At 28.7% G+C, this 7,968-nt stretch overlaps 1 long non-coding RNA gene across 1 annotated transcript; it reads left to right on the forward strand.

Moving 5' to 3' along the window:
• The first annotated feature begins 1,987 nt into the window (after positions 1–1,987).
• Positions 1,988–5,983, forward strand: LOC111905923 (uncharacterized). Its single transcript, XR_008226485.1, has 7 exons — positions 1,988–2,774; positions 3,039–3,162; positions 3,517–3,623; positions 4,371–4,547; positions 4,653–4,721; positions 4,885–5,010; positions 5,100–5,983. It is a non-coding gene; the product is annotated as an uncharacterized LOC111905923 (long non-coding RNA).
• Positions 5,984–7,968: the final 1,985 nt, after the last annotated feature.

Consider the following 7,968-nt stretch of genomic DNA (forward strand, 5'->3'; position numbering starts at 1 on the left):
ATAAGATTTTTCGGGTTTCGATGTTGGTTAAGACCTTACCAGCTTTGATTGAATTTTTTTACGGGATTGGATAACCGATATTGCCAGATTTGTATTATTCGGTTTCAAAAAAAAAAAAAAAAACGGTTTCGGGTTAACTTATACAAAATCAATGTTTTTTCCCTTAACGTCCAAATTTACTCGAACCACATAAATACTTTATTATATTTTGTTTTAAAATATAAATATACTCGGATAAAAATTGGTTTTTATTCGGATTAAATCCGATATTTCATAATTTGGGAAAAAAAAGTAAGGTGCCCATTTTTTGGAAGCGAATCCTAACTGGATTGGATATATTTGACTCTATTTTTTCATAGCCCGGTTATACAAAAATTGGGTCTGTTTTTATTTGGTTAAAAAAACAGTTATTCTTGTGCAACTCTACACACTCATGCATCGATTACGTACATGTTCTTGAAAAAAAAAAAAAAATGAAGCGTTTTCTCCATTTCAAGAAAAAAAAAATCCGGTTTGTTTTCTTATATGTTTTTCTTGTGAAACTCTACACACTGATACAATAAAACGGTTTGTTTTAAATGGCTCCCCTTTTTGTTCAACTTCCGAAAAGAATGAAGCATTTTCACGAAATACTGGATTTATTCATTAGGTAAATACATGTTCTTGAAATTCCAAAATAATTTTTTTATAAGTTGTGTCCAGAATCCCAAATTTAGAAAATTTATCTTTAATGTTAGATAAAATTAGTCCGAATTGAATCATTGCCGACAAAGAAGTTGTTTTTTCAAAATACACAAAATTTAGATCACTTTAATTTCGACTTCATTAAAACATATTATGTATATGAATATCCCTTAGAAGAAAGGAAGAATTTTAATAGCAATTGTTAACTTGAACAAACTGACGGCATACATTATTCGTAATTAGATATTTGTCTCTTACGAGCCCGCCTTGGCTTTTTAACGAATAGATGGGTTTGCTACAGGCTATAGCCCAAATTATGAACTTAATTTATGCTGGAATTTATCCGTATACAACCGTTTTCCATTTTTTTTATATGTATATCATTATTTATATTTTAAATGTTACCTTTTATAATCTTATAAAAAATAAATTGTGAAAATAAATATATTATCTAGAAATCAATTATTTGTTTTATTCTTCTATATCGATGATCAATCCAGTTATAGAGCGACATATTGTAACTAGAAAATTTCTAAAGTAGAGGCAAAACGTAAAATGGTATTATAACATTAGCTCTTTTATTTCTGATTTTCAACCTTGAATGTTAACATGGTAATAAAATCGTTAATGGTTGCGATTATCCTCTTTCCAAAGAAGCATACACGTATAATTACATACACAGCATAATCAATGGGCCATGGGCCTGGGCTAACTAACAAAAATTTTATAATGTATTATTTTTTAAATTTATATTCAAAATATAGCATAAGAACAACATCAAAGATATATACCTTACCTACACTAATCCTTCTTAATAAAAGAAAGTTTTTTTTTTACCACATGTCAATCTCTCGTGAGTTTTGACACTTGTCATTTTGTGGTATTTTTAAAGTTGTACATTAAAAAATATTTTATGTTTACATTTTAATGTTTAATCTTTTTTTAAATTAATTTGTGTATTATACGGATCTCACACTTATTCTACTCTAATAAATGAAAGTTTTTTTTGCCACTTGTCACACTTTCATTTAATTTGCCAAATGTCACTTTTTGGTTATTTTGAATTAATTTTTATTCCAAATATCATCTTATGATTTTTCTATTTTATTAAATTCTACATAGTATTTAAATATAATAATTGACCATGGTACTGTTCCTCCGGTTACTCTCCTCTATACCACGGTTGCCGCTTCCGGATCCTTCCCACCGCCTCTGTTATCACCATTGTTATTCCATTACGTTTTCTTTTACTTACTTGGATGCTTTGACTGTCTTTCCTTTTATTTGCTCACCGCTTCTTCATCTCAATCCTTCCACCCTCTGTGAGGGCGTCTCTTTAGAACCGATTGAGCACCGAATCACCACTATTTGCTTCCGTTGGTTACATTTTCCTCTTCCATGTTTTCTCATTTGGTCACCATCGCCTCCCCATCCTATTTACCTTACACCGCTTAAAAAAGGTTGCTTAGAACAACCCTAATGGAGCTGTCGGTCGACTATTTTTTTGTGATGATTTCTACAACGAAGCAACAACACTCTGCTTCATACATGCACCGCTTACTTCCTCCTCCACTTTCTTTCTTCAATATTGGCGCAAACGGAAGAACTCGCTTCAAAGCTTTGCCTTTTCGCTTCTCCGCTGATTTGTGCTTTGTGGACGCACACCACCGACAACATCCTGGCCATTCCCCACCATCTTCTTTCTATCTACTTTGTCTTTCTTTGGAGGCGATATCAGCGTTCACACTCGTGTTTTGGCACCAACAACAAACAAACTGTCACCGCCTACTGCTGCTTCTATTCATTTAATCAATGATTTTTTATTATTCACGTTTTCATTTGGCAGCAGAGAGCACGAGTGGTTGGAGTCTTTGGATTGCTGGACATTTTTATCTAACGAATGGATTTTTTTTTTCAATTTTGTTGAAATTAGGGTTTATGACAACACAACAATCGAGGATGATGGCTAGCTCCTGAAGAATTTATTAATGAATTTATCGATATGGGCCTTATTTTCTTTTTTGTTTTCAATTCCGAAATCCACAGTCGATTCACTGCAATCGATCACGGACACCCGCAATATCATTCAGGTCAGTAGAAATCAATCCATTTTCCAGTCATATAGCTTTTTAAGAGTTGAATATGGGTTGTATACATATGTAGTGTTATTGAGATTCGAACAAAAAGTTTTCTTTTTAGATAAAATAATGGGATTTGAGTACAAATTACAGGCCATACATGTTTGGATGTGGCCTTGAACTTTTTGGCATTAAGTTAAATTTAGTTTCCTCTGAATTATCTTCTTCTTCCCTAATTTTAATAAATTATAAACTAAAATATTCACTGAGTACCAGGATACAACAATAATAGAACAGATCCACGATGAGTTTCCCATGAAAGACACTCTCTAAAAGGAATCCCGATTTCACCAGAAGGTTGATACTACTATCACATAGGATGCATCTCCAAAACTACTAGGTAATGTTCTTCTCCAAAGATTAATTAAGTAATTTGCTTTCATTTTCTGGAATAGTTCGTATGTTTGTTTTGTTGATTATATCATCTTCGAAGTTATGTTGCTAAGTTATGCCCTACATAAGTTCGATAAAATGTCCAAGTGAGCCATAGTACATTGTTTTTGTTTTTCTCAACTGACTCCACTTAACTTAAAATAGAATGTCATGAGTACCTTTTCATTATTGCAAATTACATGATCAGTATGTGATAATGAAAAGTTCTTTTCTTTAGTGACTTTTTTATTTTATTTTTTTTAGTTTAGAAAAAATATGACTTTTATTAATAATTTATTAATAATAATGGGATTTTCAATAGGGTATTGGAGCTCCAATATTTCTTTTAACTTCTCAAGTTGCTGGTTTGGGACTCACCTTAACAAAAGCAGATCGGGTCATAGTAGTTGATCCAGTTTGGAATCCAAGGTTGGCTTTTTTTAATACTTAATTTGTAACAATTTTTTTATTATTAAATTATAAATATAAATATCCTGAAACAAAATATTTTTTGTAGTACTAATATTCAAACTGTATATGTTGTTTAAAATTTTAAATAAATTTTTTTATTAAATATAATGAAGATAAACAGTTTTTTTATAGGATTTGTCAAAACTTAACAGAGATCCTTCAAGAATATTTTATGTGAGTGGTAATGTTGTTGAGAGTTGCCTTCAACCATAAAATTATGTTCCAGTAAATGTGAATCTGATGACACGGCATTAGTGGATCTTATTCCATTTCTTGAATGTAAACACTAATTTTTATTTTTAAGTTTATTTTTTTTTATAAAATTAAAATATTGGATTAAAAGGGATTTTTGGGTACTTTTTTTTAATTAACTGCAGATGTTGTACGAAATAGGTCTGATAATATTCGAAATGTTCTTGCTTCATACAATAGAAATGATATAGCTAAAGAGTTCATCGAACGTTCTAAAGAATAAAGAGGTAAAAAATTTAAAAAACTAAGAATTAAAAATTCACACTTTGTTTTGTAACTTTTGGCAAGATACAGAAAAACATAATGTGGTTTCACCATTTTATTGATTAATTTAGCATCTTAATTGTTTACAGCAAAAGTTTATCATTACAATTATTGAGTGATTGCATTTGTTATGGTCAGAAATGAAGGGTATTTTAGACAGTTGACACATTTGTTGGGATGATGATTCAGGAGAATGCAGGAGCAGAAGCAACCAGGTCGACTGTCGAGACGTTGAGTAAAATATGTTGGTGGATTTTAGATTGAGAATTGGTTTTTTTATCCCTAACTATAAAAAAAAAGAAAGTAGTAATTGTATACCATTTGATGACTTCTGGTACAGTTGAGGAAAAGATATACAGAAAACAGGTTAAAAAATGATTATATCTTCAAGGGCATTTACGTCTTTTTACACCCAACAATTATTTTTCTCTTTTCATATTTGATTTTTTTTAATAAAAAATTATGATGCAGATATACAAAGGGGGTTTATTCAGAAGTGCTACTGAACACAAAGAGCAAATTCTGTATTTCAGTCAACAAGTGAGTAATTTTTTATTATTTTTTTTCGATTAATAAATTATGGAAAATGAAGAGCACGATGGTGAACACAAAATGTTTATACTATGTAATTCATTCAAAATAAGGTCTTTTTTAATGTGATTTGAATTATTAAATTTATTCAAAACAATTTCTTTTGTTATAGGGATGCATCTCTTAAAGATCACACAAAGTTTTTTGAGTCTCTTGGTATAGCTGGAATTAGTAACCATAAGTTGCTTTTCTCAAAAACTGCTATAGTCCCTGTTGTGCAAGTTGAAGAACTAACAAGGTGATATATCTATCCTTTTTACCCTTCAAGGGCATTTTAGTAAATTCACATTTTTGAATATTTGTTTAACTTCTCTGAATTGTTTTTAGGATTAAGCAATCAACTTATGTGGGAAACTCATCTTCTTACAACTCACGTGAACCAAACATGGATGTGTATGTCTTCTTAAAATCTCAATCTTCTTTTTACCTTATAAAGATATATTTTTATTTTATTTATTTTATATTATATTTCATTTATAGGGGAGCTCAATTTACTATCAATCCAAAGTATGTTGTCATTCTATATTGCCTTCCAAATTTTTTTTGATTTGTTAGGTTAAATTTCGTTGCAGTTTTTTATTTTTTTTATTTAATTCATTTTAGTTTGTTTTTTGGACCCATTTTATGATGTATTTTATGTTATTGATTGTTTCAGGTTAAAAAGAACACAGAAGATCTAACACATCAACATGTATATGCCCGATCAAAGTCCAGGTGTAAAAAAGTGTTGCTTCTGTTACATACCTTTTGGATCTTGTAAGAACACGCTTTTCAGCACATGTAGGATTTTGATAAATCGTAAGCATATTATACTGTATTTATATTGGAATTATCATTTTTCATGTCCTAATTCCCCAATGAAACTAATCCATTGCACAACCTTTAATGATTTTGGACTTTAGCTTTGTTGTAAACCCGATAAGATACCCGAAACCCAATAGGAAATTATGTATTCCATTTTTTTAAAATTTAAGTTGTTTTTAGTAAACAAAAAAATCAATAAATGACCAATTTGGTCTTGGCCAGTTTTATATATGTTAAGCCAATTTTTTTTTTAGTTGACCAACTTGGTCTTGGCCATCTACACACATGCAGGTATGCAAAAAACAACAACATACTTTTATTTGAATCAAAATTTTAAAGTTGAATGCTATAATTAGAAAAAAAATTATTCGTGTTCTATATATAGACTTTAACTATGGTTGGACCAACTTGGGATATTGTAAAAACCATTATGAGAAAGTGGACTTTTTTTTAGCTTTTTTTATAAAATAAACGGTTTTTTTTAACTGTTCTAGATTTGCAGGCAGGAAGTCTGTAACAGACTTCTTTTTATTTATTTATTTTTTTAACAGGGATTTCCAATAACATTTGCAGTAAGAAGGACTAATTTCTGAAATCAGACTGACATTTGTTCTATTCCTTGATTTCCTTGATTTTATATGTAGTTTTCACTTTTTTCCTGTTTATTTCAAAGTTGGAAAATCTGATTACATATTAAATAGTTTTATAGCTTTTGACCATTTTACAATTTTGTAGTTATATACGAAGTGACCAAAATGATCGGAAGTGGCCAAATCTATCCCCGCAAAGCGGGGTTCTCCATCTAGTTGCAATTAATGTAATAATAAATGCATATCTATTTTAATCATTGACTTTCCTTTTAATTTCAATATATCTAAATTAAAATTTCATAAGTTTTCTTTGTTTAATTATCTAAATTATTTGTTTAAATTTAAAATAGAAAAAAAAACACTTTAATTTTAATAATTCACTATTTTTCTAATTATTTTTATATATTCAAACTTTTTCAAATGTTTAGAATTTTCATTTTTTTTTAAAAAATGAACCCACATAATACATGAGTATTACACCTAGTCTACTATAATAAATGAAGGTTTTCTTGTCACATGTCACACTATCATTCAATTTGCCATATGTCATTTTGTGGTTATTTTGAATTAATTTATTTTCCACATGTCATTTTATGAGTTTTTATATTTTAATAAATTCAACATAATACTTTAATATAATAATTACAATAAATGTAGTAATAAATAAATATCAATTTCATTAATGAACTTACTTTCTTTTTTCAAAATTCTCAAATTAAGGCTCATTAGTTTATTTTGTTTATTTATTTAAGTTTAAAAGATAAAAAAATGAATTTTAATAATTCATTATTTTTCTTATTTTCTTATAAAGCCAAAGTTCTTAAATATTTAGATCTTTATATTTAATTTTTTAAATTAACCCATGTAATATATGACTCTTACACCTAATAAAAGAATATAGTTGTTTAAGCCACATCAAAAAATGAATTGCTTATGTCACATGTCATATAGTGTCACATGTCATTTTTCTTTGGTTCCACTCATTTCATCATTCATAATTGATAATTGGTAAATGATAATCAATAATTTTACTTGCATTTAATTTCAGCTCATGTTTCAAATTTCAGTTTGAGGTTAATGGCAACACATATGTTTTTAATTTGAGGAGAATGACGAGGCTTATTTTCTCTCTCTATTTTCTCCGCCTCCTCTTTCCCCGTCATTTGCTGCCAACAACTCCATCACCACTTCTTGAAACTCCAACAGTTCGTGAAGGAACTACCCTGAAATAGCTAAGAAGCGCTTTGGTACAATCATTCTCCACCACTTACAACTAGGACCACAGAAAACCCTAAATCGTTCCAGCTCTCTGTATGTGTGTTTACTAGTGTAAACTTTCATTGATTTTGTTGCTTTTTACCAATTTATGTTGAATCCCAGACATGTATGATTTATTTTTGTTGATTTAAAAAAAATTGTTGTTTAATTTTTAGAACCATCGATTTTAGTTCAAAGTTGATGATATACATTTGTTTTACTATAACAATTGATGATATATATATATATATATATATATATATATATATATATATATATATATATATATATATATATATATATATATATATATATATAAAAGAAGGGCTTGGACATGGTGTTATGTTTTTTTTATTAGTAATTGGTCTTATTTTTTCGTGCTTAGTTTCATAAATTGAGGTTTGGTTTAACTTTAGTATTGAAATATTTCTACTTTATGATGATTGCATATGAATTTATTTATATTATTTGTAACACCGTAAATTTTCTAAACAAAATTTCATTTAAAAGTCGCACAATTCTCATAACACATTTCACAATAATCT

Source organism: Lactuca sativa, chromosome 9, assembly GCF_002870075.4.
Source record: "Lactuca sativa cultivar Salinas chromosome 9, Lsat_Salinas_v11, whole genome shotgun sequence".
Classification (NCBI taxonomy): domain Eukaryota; kingdom Viridiplantae; phylum Streptophyta; class Magnoliopsida; order Asterales; family Asteraceae; genus Lactuca; species Lactuca sativa.